Raw genomic sequence first — 19,891 nt, 5'->3', positions numbered from 1 at the left:
ACGCACACACACGCCGGCCGAAGTGGCCGTGCGGTTAAAGGCGCTGCAGTCTGGAACCGCAAGACCGCTACGGTCGCAGGTTCGAATCCTGCCTCGGGCATGGATGTTTGTGATGTCCTTAGGTTAGTTAGGTTTAACTAGTTCTAAGTTCTAGGGGACTAATGACCTCAGCAGTTGAGTCCCATAGTGCTCAGAGCCATTTGAACCATTTGAACGCACACACACACACACACAAACACACCAACACACACTAGTAATGAAGTGGTGGCTTAGCAATGATAAATAATAAGTGCGCACACCCTGCATTGTGATTAACTGAGTGCATCATGACGTCGGCGCAACGCGATGCTGGCGGTGGTTCAATGAACTCCCTGCCAGGCAGGGACACACTTTATATACCCCCCACAGATAATGCCGCCAACTGCCGTCTGTATGTGCTTATTGCACGTTAGGCGATGGTCCCATTAGCCCTTTGCGGACGGCAATCCTTCCGTTCGGCGGCGGCCATACTGCCGCACCAGCCTACGACCGTACGGGTACGTTTCCGCTTTTCTGTCAAGTGTATCTGCCCACTTATCGGTATGATATCTTCAAAAGGTTCGAGCGGCGATGAAATTAGAGAAATACTGTTAAATGTAGACTCAGATGTGGAATTTGGCAATGTTTTCTAAGACCACAAAGACAAAGGTATTACAAAGGGGAAGTGAAGATTCATCGAGTGACGTTGGAATCATTAACGAACTGGGCCCATCGCAGGCGTGAAAGAAGGAAAAAATCGGGAACACTGAGTACAGATGGCGGACATACGTCGTGTTTACATCTCAGATTTACGCTTTTTCTAACGATAAATCTGCAGTGAATCCTCATTGTGGATTAAGTGAGGCACCTATTGAAAGTGGATGTTTTGAGCTTATATTGGACATACAATTGATGGGCTACGTTGCCAATGAAACTAACAGCTTTTAGAAAGTAGTATTCCAGGGGAATACAGTGGACGGATACAAATGCAGACAAGATGCAAGACTATTGGTTTACACACCAAATGACGGTAACATCTTTCTTTTCGAAAGTAATGTTTGTGTGAAGCAGGCGCTGTGGGAGACGCTAAGAGGGTGAATAGGCTTCATGAAAGAAAGTTTATTGCGAATTTTTTGACAGTGAAATTTAAGTTAATCCTATATCCATTAAGGAATTGGTGCTTTTACGAGTGTCGAATTCTGTGGGAAGGTATACTGGTTTTAAACAGTATATACTAAGCAAAACGCACAGACCTGGAACAAAACTGTTTATACTGTGCAATATTGAAACTATATTTGTTTTAGATATCATAGTGTGAACAGAAATTGAAGAGCCTTGTGGGCTTTGTGTTTTTGTCGCTGTTGTAACTACTCTGTCGAAACTACACCTCAACAAAAAATTTTACGCTTCCATGTAATACTTAACTAGTAATTAAGTAAAATAAAATGAGTTTATGAGAAAACAGCAACCAAATAGCTTGTTTTATTTCAAAACTTATGTAATTCATCAGTCCCAAAATAACTCAGTCAAGGGAAGCAGGTGAGTGTACAAAAAATTTATCTTCAAAGGGTTAATGTGATTTGACCGTGTATGTCAAAGATCGTTCCTTGTGTATTAAAAAGATTTTTTTGCGTCTGGGTTCACGGCGACACTTACACAGTGTTAGTTACATTTGAGCAATATATGCGAATTTCTTTGACGCCAATTCATTAGATTCATGCCCGTGAAAATGACGGATAAGGCCAATAGATCGTAATACCGCCACGCCCATCGCCGCCTCTGTTGTGGATTCCACTCGAAATCATGTGAGAGTAGTTTGAGTAGTCTGAAGTGTCCCAGCGTTCACTAACTTTCGCAATGCATCACCGGGCATCTTTTCACCCTCTAGAAAAGGCGTTATTAGATGAGATTTGGAAGGGAAGTGGTTGGCATGCGGCTCTCCCACCTTTCCGAGCTTAGAGTTCCCATTTCTGATCATAGGAAGTCTTCAGGTCGCTTCACGAGCGCGCCCCCTTATGATCCTCCCATCATGGAAAGATCGCTGGCAGTGCCTTGAATCGAATTTTTTTATATTGTTGTTTACAAAATCATGGTAATTTGTTTTTGACACTACGTACGAAATATACAGATTTTAATGACCATTGTTACTTTGTAATGGCAAAAAAACAATTTTTGTATTCATTGCGAACATTTTTAGTGTTTTCCATAACTGTTCTTCGTTTTAATGTTTTTCATCTTGATTGGTATAAATGATTTTTAGATCAGAATATCCACTTAATTACCTTAGCTTTACAGTCAAACACATGAACAGATAGCTGCATATTAAAGTATATAGTAACATGTAAATGCTCATATACCGTACAGTGACATAATGATATTTTGTTAACTCAAGTAGTGGCATGTTGTCCAAAAATATTCACGTCGAATATCATTAATTTTTTAGAAGATTTCTAGTGGAGTCATAACACCTGCTCCGTTCACCACCACCGTCTACCTTCATGGTATAAATTCTCTTAAGGTGGTCACATTCCGCCCGAAACCGATATCTATTGTGAATAAATATTTTAATGCCGTCAAGACGGCTTTTAATTATTTTTTAAATACTTACGATGGAAAAGGGTTACTAGAAAGTTTCCAAATTACGATATGGAGATCATTATAAGGAAATGTTATCAAAAATAATCATAAATAGACAACAAAAAACACCCATTAGTATCTTAGCAGGATCCTGAATGACTTAAATTACGTAGAGAGAGTTAATTCACACTCTTGGAAAAAGACTAGAAAAGTAAAGTAATTGCTCAGTTTTGTTTATTGATCATAATTTAAGCGCATCTCTTTTGTTACAGAAAACATCTGTTGATAAAGTAATACAAAATCTCATGAAAGGTATCCGAATATCTACGTAAAGTGAAATTGGCCACTAGATGTCACCGTCTAAAAGAAGGCGTAGTGTGTTGTGTTGTCAGTGGCGAAGCAGAACAGCAGATTGCGTAGGTCAGGGAGCACAATGACTTCGAAAGTGGACTAGTCATTCGATGTCACCTGAGTAACAAATTCATCATGGACGTTTCAACACTTCTAAAACTACCTAAATCGACTGTTGGGTTATGTAATTTGAATGTGAAATGGAAAGCCGAAAGAACAGCCACAGTTGTACCAAAACCACGCAGACCTAATGCACTGTTTGTCAGGGACTATGGGACATTGCGGAGAGTGGTCGTAAAAAATCACATCCAGTCAGCGAAAGGAGTCACTCGCGAGTTCCAAAGTGCTGACAGCAGTCAAGCTAGCTCAGTGACTCTGCGCAGAGGGTTAAAAAGAATGGGTACCATGGTCGAGCAGCTCCTCATAAGCCACACATTACCGTAGTCAAGCTAAGCGACGCCTGATATGACCTACTGTATGCTTTCTACAGAGCGACGCCATTCGACAGTGGATGAATGGAAACAAGTAATAACGAGTAGTGAATTACGCTATAGCCTGTGGTTATCCGATAGAAGTGTTTGGGTAATGATGGAAACTGAAGAAATGAATTAAAATTTGTGCCACGGCCGGAACTCGAACGCGGGTCTTCTTGCTTACTAGGCAGAAATGCTGACCATGTAATGCTGTAATGGTCAGCATTTCTGTCCAGTAAACAAGAAGACCCGGGTTTGAGTCCCGGCCGTGGCAACAAGTTTAATTCCTTTCTTCAGCTTCCATCATTATTGTAGATAAAGATGAGACTTAAATTTCTCGGGGAAAATTTAATTATGAGATCTAGAAGAGTTTTAGGGTTGCAAGTGCTTGAAGAACGTTTCCTGCCATCATGTGTAGTACCAACAGTGAAGTAAGGAAGAGGTGGTGTCATGGCATGGGGTTGTTCTTCCGTGGTCAGTGTGTGTTTTCTTATTGAGCTTAGGAAAACACTAAATACGGAAGGATATGAATACATTTTACGTCATTGGGTTGTGCTTACTGTAGACGAACCTTTCAGAGTAGATGGTAGTTTGAATCAGAATGAAAGTGAATCCTGTCATTAAGTAGCATTTGTGACGCAATGGTTTGTGGAAAATAACATTCCTGAAATGGACTGACTTGCCCAGAGTCTCGACGTGAACTCAATGGAAGACCTTAAGACCTCAGTCGAACATCACCACATTCTTTGGTTTCGGCTCTTGAGGAATAACAGGCTATAATTCCTCCACAGACGTTCAAATACCTCATTGGAAATGTCCCCACCAAAATTCAAGCCGCCATAAAGGTGAATAATGGACATAACCCATATTAATGTCCACTAATAGGTGTCCGGATACTTTTGATCAGGTAGTGTATACATTATACATATAGATCTAATGGAGAAACTTTTTATGTGGCGTCATATGCAAAGGAAATATACGAATAAAATGACAAAAGCCCAAATGCAAGTTTTATATAGAGCATGAACAAGATAACAATATACCTTATTAGTGAAGAAGGTAACAAAATTATGCATGTTCGTTTGAATGCATTTGCCTGTGTGGATCGCATATTTCTTCGACACTCAATAAATCAGAGGCTTTATTTCGACATCTCGACTGCGTGCGAATATTCTGTACACTTCGAGGAACGTTTAGTGCACTGCGCACTCAACACGTCTTTGTTTATTAGTGCTAGGAATGACAGAGATGAACTGTGTGGTAGATATTCTCGAATGCGGAATACAGTGGTCTCTGTAGGAAGTTGTGGAAGTGGTCCTACTACTCTCGTTTTCTTTTCGTATTTAATTTCCACCGGTCCAATAGATTCACTACTGTGCCTTTCTTTTACATGAACTGTAATTACAAGTAATGATAAAGATATCCGTCTTTTCGGCCGTGGAAATGGTTTGATGTCAGGGCCTCTGAACACACCGAGTATGATGCACCCCTGATTGGTTCTGTTGATCTAGTCAATCGTTCATTGGCCCGTAGATATATCTCGAGCCACAGAAAACGGGGTTGTTGGACGTGCTATATTTATAACAGTTTTATACCTGTTAGTCTATCACTAAACGCCAAGAAGTTTCAGAAACAGCAAACAGAAGACTCTCCGATGAAGAGTGAAGATTCAGTCTGGTACAGTATCATTCGTCTGATTCATTATTTTTAAGTTTCCGCACCTCAGTCGCTAAAACTGGCACAGTTGGATCACGTCGTTGTCTGTGTGTTAAGACCACATTTCCTCAAGGTTGAGAAGAAGTATCAAGTTGAAATTTATGTCACGTACTAAGGTATACGGACCCTTGGCAATGTAAGAGATTTAAACTTTTGTCAATGCAATCATGATGTCACAAAATTTGATAGTGGCAAACTCATTCACCAAAACCTGTCGATGAACTATCTATATACATAATTAAGTTTGTACAGAACCTTCAGAGCGCGAGTGCTACTCGCTTTTTGTCCGATGTTTTTGCTGTACCTTTTGCTGGCCCAATGCAATCATCTATATTTTTCAAGACTTTCTCCCATTGTTAGTACCCAATTTTCGATGCCCTTATGTTGCTGAGTACTTCCGCTGGTAAAGCTTGGTATATATTCTATGTCGTACTTTCGCCGACATGCTCTGCTGGAGCCAACATACATCTGTTACTTTATGTAACGTAATTGGATTGCAGGCCCGGATATAAGGGGAGGGGGGCAAACCGGGGTATCTGTCCCAGGCGGCAATTTCAGGGGGCGCGATATTCATGTTCTTGAAGAAAAAAAACCTTGTTTCACAAATGGCCTAGCATTCAGCGAACGTTGGTCTATCGTGTATTCATATGATTTTGAAACGCATCCCAAATGGGTTTGAGCATTTTTCAACAGATTCTAAGTTGATTTCTGAACAAATCATCACCAGATTTTTGAATGCGTGCTAGTGTACGTGCCGCCTCTGCGAGGGAAAACCCCGTCGCCTCTAAAAATAAAAAACTTTCCCACGGACAAAGGGAACGGGGCTATACGAGCTGACCCGAATAAACCAGAACGGGTGAATGCTAATCGTTGTTTGCTTACGTGGTTAATTCGGTGTGCGAATGATAAGCGTTGTTATAATTATTAACGAAATCAAAAGATTCAGATTACCAGAGTGGAAATAAACTACTAAAAGAAATAACAGGTTATAAAGATTACATATTATCTTCTCGGTGCATGCAAGAAAATGAAATTTTGACAGAAAATTTTTGTCAGATCGCTACACTAGCAGCTTTACATTCCCATGTTCGCTATTCTCGGAATAGCGCGAAAAACGCACAGTACGAACATTTAATGACGCCTAACTACAGAATAAACGCAGGATTATTCTGGCAGGGTTAGTGAAGTTAACTGGAGACTATATTGTTTGTTAGAACGAGGAAGAAGAAGAAACGCGGGTATCACTGAAATTATATGGCTGAATATGACGATTCCAAATTTGTATAAAAATATGTACTACTACTTTTCGATCTCATGCTTGAGACACTAGAGCATATGAATGGAATGTGAAACTATTTCCTAACATAAAACTTTTTGCTTGTAGTAGGCCTGGTAGGCATTTGATATCGGTACTTCGTCAGTTATGATCTGTCGCGTGATCTATGTAAATGAGGTGCATAAAAATGACGATTTGTACCAAAACAATCTCGCTTATTTGGCGTGTGCTACAATTGCTGCTATATTAGAAAGACCTATTTCGTTTTATGTAGCAGACAGTGACAAAATAGACGTAATCAGATCGAGAAACCGTACCAGTCTTGGGTCCTATTCGTATTAACAGCTTTATCAGTATTAGAAAACGACATTTTAATTTTTCATGTAGAGAAACGTTTGCCGCACTTCGATCAGGTAATAGATTCTTTCGCAGAAAGGAAAGCCTGCTATGTAAATCTGTAGTAGGATTATAGAGAAATGAATGCGGGGACCTAAGGATTGAAGAAATGTGTACTGTCTTGCTTATTTCTTGTCTTTACTGGTTTTATGTTTCCTATATTTCATTTCATTTCACACATAAGAGAAAGTTATTAGCTAGTAGACAATAAAGAGCGCAAATTTTCTGAAGGGTTTCTATTCTCTCAGTCACAAATAATCCCATCCAGCATTTATTGTGAATAATTTTGAAGGGGGTAGGATGTCAAACCGGCTGACTGGGAGCAGGAGATGTAAGATTCACAATATACTGCATAACATGGTCTCATCTAGCAAACAGTAGACAGAAACCTTTTGAATTTCCAGTTCAATGCAGAAGGAAAGAAATTTCGCACTAATTTAAACAGCTTTTGTGACACTTTGAACTGCTAGTCGATTATGCTGCCAGCATGGACGCACTGAAAGTTTCGTAACTGGGTTGTTACCGTTGTTTCTGAGCATCTATAGTGTCTCCTGTGTGAGCTACAGTAGTCTCGTTCCTGTAACACAACAAATTCTTGACCAGAGAAGACACTATGATTATAAAATCTCTCCCGCGCCCCGTGCTCGGGACGGAAAGAAGATCGAAACAAGACGTTTTAAAACAGAACAAAGAATAAAGAAAACTCTCAGTACCTAAAAACAAGAAAACAAAACTTGAGTTACATTTATAGAGACACATTAAGTTTTTAACTAACGTGTTTGGCATAAAAATTTTCGAGAAGAAATTCAACGGCAGGGCGAGAACGAAAATAATCGATCATCAGGAGATAATATAGTGAGAACACTATCATGAAATGAAGAGTTCAGTACAAAACAGAGAACGGCTACAGTGATAAGGCTTAGCTTTTAAGATATTATGACAGTTTTCGTGATCCCCCTTTTGGTGTAAAGTACGACACTCCAATATATATTGGTTCTTCTGTAGTGGCAATTTTCTCTACCACTACATCAGCTGCCATCCTGATTTAGGTTTTCCGTGATTTCCCTAAATCGCTCCAGGCAAATGCCGGGATGGTTCCTTTGAAGTGGCACGGCCGACATCCTTCCCTAATCCTATGAGACCGATAACCTCTCTGTTTGGTCTCCTTCCCCAAACAACCCGACCCAACTACATCAGCTGCATAGTTAAAATAGAAAACTGTAAAAGATTAATAAAGAAGAGTTAAGCAAATTAATAGATTAGGGTGTATTGTATGCCACAGAAATGTCTCAGAATCATTTGCTTCGAAGGCGACGTGTGGTATTTGCCCGAATTATTGTCTCCGTTTTTGACCCATAAATAAAGACAAGAAATTCGAGGTATATACTCCTGTGTCTTCTAGCTACAGATTTTCTCACTTGTTTTCGGGAGTGGGGAGGCGTACTCGATACTTCGTAGTAAACCAGGAGCTATGTCAGCAAAATGAATAATCAAGTCAGTAGGAAAACAAATTTAACATGCTATTTTTTAAGCGAGTCTCCTCCTTGGATAGGGCTGGAAGACTTTCTGTTTTTCACTATTCACATATTTTAAGAGAAATTCAGCTTAATTCAATCTATTTTAACGTCGTAAGAATTCAGTGAAGTTGAGCTCCTACACTGAAGAGCCAAAAAAACTGGTACGCCTGCCTAATATCGCGTACAGCCCCCGCGAGCACGCAGAAATGCCGCAACACGACGTTCCATGGACTCGACTAATGTCTGAAGTAGTGCTGGAGGGAATTGACACAATGAATCCTGGAGGGCCGTGCATGAATCCGTAAGAGTACGAGGGGGTGGAGATCTCTTCCGAGCACCACGTTGCAAGACATCCCAGGTATGCCACTCTGTGGCTATGATGGACGTGTAGGGTGTCACATTGTCCTGCTGGCATTGCCAAGACTGTTGTAATGCACAATGGACATGAATGGATGCAGGTGATCAGACAGAATGCTTACGTACGTGTCACCTGTCAGAGTCGTATCTAGGCGTATCAGGGTTCCCATATCACTCCAACTGCACACGCCCCACACCATTAAAGAATCTTCAGCTTGAACAGTCCATTACTGGCATCCAGGGCCCATCGATTCATGAGGTTGTCTCCATAACCGTACACGTCCATGCACTCGATACAATGTCAAACGAGCCTCGTCCGACCAGACGACATGTTTCCAACCATCAACAGTTGTAGTGGTAGCACCGGTCCCCGTCAGATCATCGAAGTTAAGCTCTCTCGGGCTGGGCTAGCACTTGGATGGGTGACCATCCGGTCTGTCGAACGTTCTTTGCAAGCGGGGTGCACTCAGCCCTTGTGAGGCAAACTGAGAAGATACTTGATTGAGGAGTAGCGGCTCCGGTTTCGGAAACATACGGCCGGGAGCGCGGTGTGCTGACCACATGCCCCTTCATATCTACATCCAGTGACGCCTGTGGGCTGAGGATGTCACGGCGGTCAGTCGGTACCTTTGAGCCTTCATGGCCTGTGCGGGAGGAGTTTTAGTTATCAACAGTCCAATAGTCCAACAGTCAGGCGAGGCGTAAAGCTTTGTGTCGTTCCTTCATCAACGGTACACGAGAAGGCCTTTGGCTCCGAAAGCCGATATAGATGATGTTTCGTTAAATTTTTTGCACACTGATACTTGTTGATGGCCCAGCATTGAAATATGCAGCAATTTGCGGAACGGTTGTATTTCTGCCACGTTGAACGATTCTCTTCAGTCGTCGTTGGTGTCATTCTTGCAGGATCTTTTTCCGGCCGCAGCGATGCCGACGATTTGATAGTTTACCGTATTCCTAATATTCACGGTAAACTCGTCAAATGGTCGTACTGGAAAATCCCCACTTCACCGTTACCTCAGAGATGCTGTGCCCATCGCCCGTAAGTCGACTGTAACGTCACTTTGAAACTCACTTAAATCTTGATAACCTGCCATTGTAGCAGCAATAACCGATCTAAAAACTTGTTGCCTTATAGGCGTTGCCGACCGCAGCGCCGTGTTCTGCCTGTTTACATATCTCTGTAGTTGAACACGCATGCCTGTACCAGATTCTTTGGCGCTTCAGTGCATTTTAAGTGTCATTCCTGAGCTGGGTCCTTGCTAACATTTTCTGTATCGTACCAATTTTAGTGTATGTGTCGCCGAAGCGAGTACAGCAAGCAGTGAGTGACGCTTACCGCCAAGCTACAGAGGCGGACGGCGCCACAGCGCGCTCAGGTAGGTCAATATACTACGACTTGCACGCAGGCCTAGAGAGCAGTATCCTGCCACATAATTCATTACTGGAAAAACTTTATTACACTTCCAAAATAATGACGACGGCGTTTGTGCCAGTGTAGGCGATGACGTGCATACCATCGCTTTTGGGCAGTAGCGTAACAACGAAAACAGAGAGGTGGCGCCTTTCGGCTGACGGTTATGCACTGGGTGATGAGAGGGACGGGGGTGCAGCACGCAGCGTGGGCGCCGCGGCAGGCCAGCACGGCCGAGCGGCCAACCAGCCAACCAGCAAGCTAATTACAAAAGGGAGCAGTGCGGCCCGTTACACGCCACTGCCGCCCGGCCCGCGTTTCTTCTCGCCCCCCCCCCCCCGCCGCCCCCGCCCCACTACCGCGCTCTCAATGCTTCAGTAATTTTCACGCCCTTCGAGCGAGTGATTCATGCTGAAGAAATGTAGACGTTTTCAAGCAGCAATGCCAAAAGGTAGCGAGCGCGCCGCGGTCCCTGCCCCGCCGAGCCGCCTGCAAAGAAGTCGTGGACATCAATTACGGGACGTGCATTTACTGACCTCAATCCGGCGGGTTCCGCTTCTCGCCCTTTGTCACTCGTTTAGCGGAGTTTCACTTTGCTCTCTTTGTGATTTTACGTGCGCTAGAATGACACGAAAGCACATTCCGCGTCGCGCGAGCGGTACTCACAATCGGCCGTATAGTCATATCCCGCATAGTGCCGTCGTATCGTGATGTGTTTGTCCAGTCTCGGTGTAGTTCAGGACGAACTTCATCAGCATACTGTGTCCGGCGCGTCGAGTACTATTGGATTCGCAGACACTCTTGTGTTACAGCTGATACACGTCACGTGTGGCATTATGACATCTCCACTGAAAAGCTAAAATCTTTTCTTTACTTAATTCAGTTGGGTTCATTTTATCGTAAATCGTAAGGAGGAAACTCAGTCGCGGTAGATACGCTTGTTAGCCGCCTTACTCTATTCGTTCACACGCAAGGTAAGCGCATATAGCTCACTGCAGCGATAGGTGGCTGCGCGGCATAACCGAAGGCGTCGGAAAGACAGACGAGTAACCTACGGTGGGAAAGGTCTAACGATGTTGCTGAATCCTGCCTAGTCGTCAAATGCGGGGTGTCTAGGAACCTGTTTTCTCGGAACGCTAGACAACAATTCAAACAAAGCGTATTAATGAGTTTTATTACGAAAAGTAAATGACAATACTTAACTTTGTGTTAAACAAATGTGTCGCAAGCAAAGGGCATCAGACAAAATAGGAAATGTCTTCAGTATAACAATTCCAAGTTTGAGCTACAAAGAATGTACGTGCAAAGTAGCGAGTATTGACGCTTCTGTCTTAGTTGTTAGTGTTGAAGCTGCTGTAAAACTGAGTATTCAATTAACTGTGGATGAAGCCCGACCAACAGGCATTACATGCATTGATCAAAGATGATAGCGCATTGAGAATGGCTAGTTTCTAGCTGAAATCTAGATCTGTCAATAAAATTTTTAAAGGGCGACTGAAAGCTGAAATCTATTACCTACAAGTAAATATAACAGTCGCTGCGTGTAACAGCCTTCTGATTGGAAAGTAACCTGATTAAAAACACTCTTGCTGTAGCTCTAGCAGTCAGCGCATGCGCGACACGCCAGGCTCACATCCTTGGTTGACAGCACTTAGGTAAACAGATAACGTGGCACAACATGATTGTAATTTGTAAAGCGAATTTCAGTTTCCACTGATACTTTCTCTGACATAGTCAGTTGCTAACAGTTATTATTCACTCGGATGTGCTACCCGTTAATATCCGTAATAATTAATATTTGCCTTTGCTGTGTCTCTATGTTAACAGCGGCCCTAAAACTGAATTAAGTTTCTTTGTAGTTTCATCACATATCCTTCCTAATAGCATTTGTCTTTGTGCGGGTTCCAGAGTTTCACAGTAATGTGGAAACCTCCAATGATTTCAACCTTAGAAAGATAAAATACGAAGAACGTTGTATTCAGCTGAAATCGCTTACTTCTGAAGACATAGATGTGCGTTATTTATTGGTTAATTTCTTAGACACTCATTCGAATGATGTAGACATTTCGTTAGGAATTGTGGAGGCATTAGGAGTAATAGGAAATAACTCTGACGATTCCATGAATTGTGGTTCAAACGATGATCTTGTAATTGAAGTCCAGAATAAAAATGGAATTCCTTCCAAGCCCAAATAAAACGTGTACAGTGATGGTTTTAGTGACCAAGAAAAGGATGTAATTTTTTTGGTTAAACATAGGAGGGAGAAAATGCTTCAACCTAACCCTTTCATGGTTAAAATTTATTTTCATACATATGAAAAATAAAAGGTCGAAAACTGTCTTGTTTTGTGATAAATAATATATTTTCACTAGCAAAAAAATTTTTAGACTGGTCGCTTGTCAAAAGAGGTGAAGTGGGGCACAAATGTCCCACGAACCTAACTAGATCCATGTTTTCATGTGAAAGTAGGATTTTCAGAGCTAAATTTCTAATGGTACCAAAACACATTTATTTTCCTGTCAATGAGAAACGTGAAATACTGCTCACAAGTTTTCAACATAACATTTGCAGGTGGCTTTGACTAACACACATCAAAGACTTCTACATTCTATGAAGTTTTCAGTCAAGTCTCACCACTTCTTGTAATGAAGAAGATGTTGATTAGATCTGGTTTTCGTGAAATAAAAGCACTGTGCCACCTATAACAGTACGCAACCCCATTCTACCCACAGCCTTCTACATATCCAACCTTTTGTCTGTAGTATTTTTTTCCAAGTTGCGAAAGCATTTCGTTACATGTTAGCAGCAAACAGATGTAAGATAGAGACGTACAAACGTTTATAACTGCATATTACTTTAGAGGGACATACGTATCCTATCAGTGGATTACTGTTTCCTCAACTTTATACAGTTAGCGCCAAAGAAACTGATACAGGCTTGCGTATTCAAATACAGATTCGGAATGACTTCAGGTCACGAACTGGTAGTGACGGAGGGAACTTTGACGGCAAAACTGTGCATCAGTCATGGTGCACCCTCATGTGTTACCCCTCATGCGCAAGTATCGTGCTGCCATTTTCCAGCAGAACAATGCTCGGCCACACATGGCACTTTTGAGTACGAACTGTCTGCGTGGCACTCCTGTGGACAGCAAGATCCCAAGATCTGTCCCCAGTAGAACACGTCAGGGTCCAACTCCGTCCCCGTGCCAGTTTGCCGGACATTAAGGACCATTTGCAACATTTGTGGCCAGACTGCATCAGGAGACAATGCAACCGTTCTAGAGCACACATATATCCAACCCAGAGGGGATGTAACATATTAATGGTTCAAATGGCTCTGAGCACTATGGGACTCAACTGCTGAGGTCATAAGTCCCCTAGAACTTAGAACTACTTAAACCTAACTAACCTAAGGACAACACACACATCCATGCCCGAGGCAGGATTCGAACCTGCGACCGTAGCGGTCGCGCGGTTCCAGACTGTAGCGCCAGAACCGCTCGGCCACCAGCGGCCGGCTGTAACATATTAATAAGTGGGCTCAAGGTGCCAACTGGTTTTTATATTTGACTAAATTTTGTAATCATTAAAATAACACCACATACCCCCTCAGTACATCACGTTTCGTTTCGTTTCGTTTCCACCTCCTCTCCAGGGTGCTTCACTTTGCTGTTAGAGAGCTAACGTGCAAGCGTGATAATCATAAACGTTAAAATTGTTACTCTTTGAAAGCTGGAGCCAAACTAGTGCTTCGAATCGTGATAAAGCGAGCCCTCTCTTACTGCTCTACACGCTGTTAGATGAGTGTTAATATTCCACCTTATTTCTATGCAATGTACAAAATACTTATTCTATTCTTCTCTCCCAAGCGTTAGTCCAACTATAAAAGACTAAAATTATTGTAAAATAAAACTAAAATAGTTAAAACTCATGAATCAAATGACATACGTTTTAGCGTATTCATGATGAAATACTTGAGAAATTTAGAGTTGGGGAGTACCCCGATGTAACCAAGAGAGCATAAACACAGTGTTTCAAACGTAAAAAGTAGGGAGGTTTAGTTTACAATAGCACATGCCCTTACGTTAGCTTGACATATTCATTGATGAACCACCTAACATGGAGCATATGGTGCCATATTCACCGTCTGAGGTGGTTCATTAGTAATGGAACATGCCAAGCTAAAGTAAACAGATGTGCTATCGTACGTTTTTCTGCATTGTGTTTTTTAAGACTAAACAATCATCTATGAGCGTTGCATATACGGACATGGGCATGTACGCAAGATGCTTTTTGATTGTAAACGTTAAATTTTTGACAAACCTTTTCATAATGTGCTACATTTTGTCTACTAATATGACAACTTGGCATGAGGTTCCAGCTCACAATCGACAAGTTTTGTAACAAAAATTATTAAAGGTCGGAAGACGGCAGCAAAACCTCTGAAACCGGTTGTTGAAAATAAATGAGTATTTATGGGATTTTGGCGACAGAAAGTTTTTTCTATACTTTTTCTCGCTTACGTTATTACCATCAAGTATGTAACACATTAACTCATGTGTGTGGTAATCATAAGCTTCAAGATGCTTTATATAGAGGAGTTCGATTTTTGGCATAATCTTGGTTTTACTGGTTACTTACCATCTGGAAAGCATTGTGGGGTCAAGAACCACCTATGTGCCACAGATGTCGGGGTTACGTACATGACTTATTATTTGTATCAAACTCTGTCCGAGTTAGATTCCCACTGCCACTTACGGTGGGGGTGTGGATGACAAGAAGTGACGTAAAAATTTCGGAAAATTACCTGTTGGTGCCTCTTTCCTGTATTTAGTTGACTTGGAATAATATGAAAAGTATGAAGTGCAATGTGTCTCCTATTTGTGCAGCTCAGTGCGCGCCAGTAGTTTTGTCAACGTGTTTCTGGGCCTACGATCAATCTATACGGCTGAATACCACAGATAAACTTAACAACCTTTCGAGAGTCGTATGGTATAAAACAGAAGAGCATCAAACATAAAAAGATTGGACAAAAAACGTTAACTGCTAAGTCGCAACGCTTACCAAAGTGTGTATTGAGTGATAATAATAGACGATTATTGAAGAGAATTGTGACGAAATGTAAGGGTATAACATCCGTAAAAGTCACTACAGAACTGAGCGTCACACTCACAAATCCTGTTAGCATCAAAGCAACACTAAGGGAGCTCCACAAGCAAAGAATTACAGGACGAGCTGGAATTCCTAAACCACTCATCGCTATGCAAGTGCCCGTAACAAGAAAACGTAGTGGCAGACCGGACTATGGCCAATGGAAGGAAGTCATTCCCCCGTATGAGTCTTGTTTCACGCAGTTTTTTCCAACTTCTGGCCGAGTTTACGTTCTAAGCATGCCGAGGGTTCGTTAATGATTTGGGCAGCCATATCGTGGTATTAAATTGGCCCTGTGGTTACTCTGAAAGATAGCATTACTGCCTAGGATTATGTGACCATTTTTGGTGATCAGACCCATCCCATGCTGCAATGTTTGTTCCCTAATAGTGATGCTGTGTTCCAAGACGGCAGCGTCCCCTGTTCACACAGCTCGCATCACCACGACTGGTTTTACGAGCACGATGAAGATCTGTCACACCTCACCAGATCTCAATATCATTGAGCCTTTGTGATCTACTTTGGAGAGGGGAGTGCGTGATCGTCGTCCACTCCAGCATCGTCACGTGAACTTGTCTCTATTTTGCAGGTAGATTCCCTTGAAAAGCATACATTAATGGCGTTTCTCAAAAAGAACGTAGCCTTGCCTCCAGGGATAGTGTCGGAAGTTCCATGCGGCTTTTCGCGGATGATGCTGTAGTATACAGAGAAGTTGCAGCATTGGAAAATTGCAGCGAAATGCAGGAAGATCTGCAGCGGATAGGCACTTGGTGCAGGGAGTGGCAACTGACCCTTAACATAGACAAATGTAATGTATTGCGAATACATAGAAAGAAGGATCCTTTATTGTGTGATTATATGATAGCAGAACAAACACTGGTAGCAGTTACTTCTGTAAAATATCTGTGAGTATGCGTGCGGAATGATTTGAAGTGGAATGATGATATAAAATTAATTGTTGGTAAGGCGGGTACCAGGTTGAGATTCATTGGGAGAGTCCTTAGCATATGTAGTCCATCAACAAAGGAGGTGGCTTACAAAACACTCGTTCGACCTATACTTGAGCATTGCTAATCAGTGTGGGATCCGTACCAGGTCGGGTTGACGGAGGAGACAGAGAATATCCAAAGAAGAGCGGCGCGTTTCGTCGCAGGGTTATTTGGTGATAGTGTTACGGAGATGTTTAGCAAACTGAAGTGGCAGACTCTGCAAGAGAGGCGCTCTGCATCGCGGTGTAGCTTGCTGTCCAGGTTTCGAGAGGGTGCGTTTGTGGATGAGGTATCGAATATATTGCTTCCCCCTACTTATACCTCCCGAGGATATCACGAATGTAAAATTAGAGAGATTCGAGAGCGCACGGCGCACGGCGGCTTTCCGGCAGACTCAAGTGGCAGACACTGCAAGAGAGGTGCTCTGCATCGCGGTGTAGCTTGCTGTTCAGGTTTCGAGAGGGTGCGTTTGTGGATGAGGTATCGAATATATTGCTTCCCCCTACTTATACCTCCCGAGGAGATCACGAATGTAAAATTAGAGAGATTCGAGAGCGCACGGAGGCTTTCCGGCAGTATTTCTTACCGCGAACCATACGCGACTGGAACAGGAAAGGGAGGTAATGACAGTGGCACGTAAAGTGCCCTCCGCCACACACCGATGGGTGGCTAGCGGAGTATAAATGTAGATGTAGATGTAGATTCTCATTTCAGTTCCCGAAGCATTTCCGTAACACTTATGTGTTGTTCGAACCTACCTCTGAATTTCTTCGACATCTTCCTTTAATATGTCCCATCACGCATATGTTCAAAATTTTCTTCTAAAGCCCTGGATAGATTTCAGCCAAACTATATATATATATATATATATATATATATATATATATATATATATATTAGTTATTATATGGAAAGAAATATTGCGGGGGTAAAAACCACCAACCTCCCTGTGGTGTAGGGGCGGGTGTGATAAAGGGGTAACGGACAAAGAAGAGGGGATGAGTAGGTGGACGGAGGGAGGGGGGATCATGAGATGGACAGAGAGGGGGGCAGCAGATGGGAGGAGGAAGGGGGAAGGAAGAGAAGATTGGAATAAATAAATGCCCTGCTAACGCCGGCGTTCTCAGCTAGATTTGTTATATACGCTGATTACATTATAGCGCACCTGAATGCACATGTTATTTTAATTACTGTCAGTGAATCAGTCTGTTAGTCTTAGGCCAATCTTTTTTATCACATAAGTTGTCGATCCAAAGGAATATTGAACACATACTGTAGACGCAGTGGTTAGTAACAGAATACCGACTTTTAACAGAGAGAAAATTAGTTTTTGCGAAAAAAAATCCATTCGCAGGAATCTGAAAACCATATGCCGTGAAATTTGATTGCAGTAATAAAAGAATGGGATTCAAATAGAAAAATACAAATACGAACGTATTTCATTCCGTGGTTGGAAGCATGGGGCAAAGAAAAAAGGCAGTATTATCTATTATAAAGGCTGAATCAGAATTCCATAGACAAATTTCTGAGGTTTTCTGGAAATATGTTCTGAGTATTGTGGTTTAAGGGTCCATCAGTCCCCGGCATCTCGTTACAGGCTATTAATTCACTCAGTTTGTGCCCCTCCACAACAGCGAAGAAGCGTATAATATGCAAACACCAAAACGTACAACACAGACGAATGGAACAGTTCTTTAAAAATGCAAGGCACTGTGATGCGGTTGCTGCCGGTGCGGGAGCACCTCACCGTAGCGTTGCATTCAGTGAACCAATACGCGAGGTGCATATCGGCCAATTGTTTTATCAGTAAAGCTATCTATAGTGCTTCTGTGTATCAGTTGCTGCACCACATTGCCGGAAGACAAAACCCCTAGACGAACCAAGCAGTACTGAATGCAAACCAGAGGGCAACTTCTTATAGATAGTATTACTTTTGTCAACAGCAGGTACAGGCGAATGGAAACAAGGTATTTTCACTGTTGTGCACTGTTTTCAGTGAATCACACACACAAAGTTAATTGGGTCAGATGCATTAACTCTATAATGAGTCGCCAGAAACCGTGGCCCCTTATGCCAAAAAAACTCACAAGGTGCCCGTTGCCAGCCTCTGAAAAATTGTCGGTGAAGTTCTGGTTTTCCATTTAGAAGGTATCTCATTTTAGAGAGAAAAGTGCAGTAAGTAATGTCAGATTATCACCCTGGGAGTAAGTCGATGTTTATGTTGTCGGCATATTCTTTAAAGAGGGTGCCTCCAAAACTAAATGATCAGCGCTGCTGCCTGCCGTGCGAAGGACCCGGGTTCGATTCGCGGTACTGCCAGGGATATTTCCTCGATAGGAGGACAGTTACTGGTTGCACTCTTCCTCGTAATGACAACTGAGGAGCTACATGACCCAGTAACAGAGGTTCCAAGTCACGTAACCTGACAATTGCCGGGAGGAAAGTGTGCTAGCCCCAAAAATGGTTCAAAATGGCTCTGAGCACTATGGGACTTAACTTCTGAGGTCATCAGTCCCCTAGAACTTAGAACTACTTAAACCAAACTAACCTAAGGACATCACACACACCCATACCGCTCGGCCACCCCGGCCGGCTGCTAGCCCCACCCCGCTCCATATCTCATCCAATCCGCCGTTGGCAGAGGATGTCACGGCGGTCGGCCGGTACTGATATTTCTTTTTTTTTAAGCTTGTATCTCGGTAAGAAATGACGTAAAAAACAGATGGAATGTTAAGTCATCTTGCGTGTTTTTTTTTTTTCAATCAATCAGAGAACATTTTTTCTTTTCTACAGGAAAGGGAACTACAAAAAAGATCTAAAACTTCCTGGCAGATTGAAACTGTGTGCCGAACCGAGACTCGAAATCGGGACCTGTACCTTTCGCTGGCAAGTGCTCTACAAACTGAGTTACCCAAGCTCGACTCACGAACCTGCCCTCACAGCTTCAATTCTGCCAGTACCTCGTCTCCTACCTTCCAAATTTCACAGAAGCTCTCCTGCGAACCTTTTAGAAATCGCTCTCTTGGAAGAGAGGATATTACGAAGTTTCATGTCATTGCACATTCCGCTGCAGAGTGAAAAACTCATTCTGGAAACATCCCCCAGGCTGTGGCTAAGCCATGTCTCCGCAGTATCCTTTCTTCGAGGAGTGCTAGTTCTGCAAGGTTCGCAGGAGAGCTTCTGTGAAGTTTGGAAGGTAGGAGACGAGGTACTGCCAGAATTCAAGCTGTGAGGACGGGCCGTGAGTCGTGCTTGGGTAGCCCAGTTGATAGAGCACTTGCCCGCGAAAGGCAAAGGTCCCGAGTTCGAGTCTCGGTCCAGCACACAGTTTTAATCTGCCAGGAAGTTTCATATCAGAGCGCACTCCGCTGCAGAGTGAAAATCTTATTCTGAAAAAAGATGTACTTGCCACCGCCACTTGTGTGCTAAGAAAAACAGAACTGCACCTCTTCGGTCGTTGGCGTCCATGTATGTTTATCCCAAAACAATTAACCTGTTACTAAAAGCGGGGGGTAGGAAAGGAAGGAAGTAGGTGGAGAGAGCACACAGGGGAGTGATGAAAGTTAAAGGAACTGTGTAGATCCTTTTTTTAATTTACTAATTAATCTTTTTTATGTCCCAGAATTTCGGGAGTCGCTCGCGCCTACAGATGGT

The 19,891-nt window shown here is 42.6% G+C and overlaps 1 non-coding gene across 1 annotated transcript; it reads right to left on the bottom strand.

Moving 5' to 3' along the window:
* Positions 1-9,888: 9,888 nt before the first annotated feature.
* On the bottom strand, positions 9,889-9,997 carry LOC126250479 (U6 spliceosomal RNA). The gene has a single exon (XR_007545706.1). It is a non-coding gene; the product is annotated as a U6 spliceosomal RNA (small nuclear RNA).
* Between the last annotated feature and the right edge of the window lie 9,894 nt (positions 9,998-19,891).

Source organism: Schistocerca nitens, chromosome 3 (assembly GCF_023898315.1).
Source record: "Schistocerca nitens isolate TAMUIC-IGC-003100 chromosome 3, iqSchNite1.1, whole genome shotgun sequence".
Classification (NCBI taxonomy): Eukaryota; Metazoa; Arthropoda; class Insecta; order Orthoptera; family Acrididae; genus Schistocerca; species Schistocerca nitens.
Note: the sequence above shows the minus strand (reverse complement) of the source record. Positions and strands in the feature narration are given on the sequence as shown.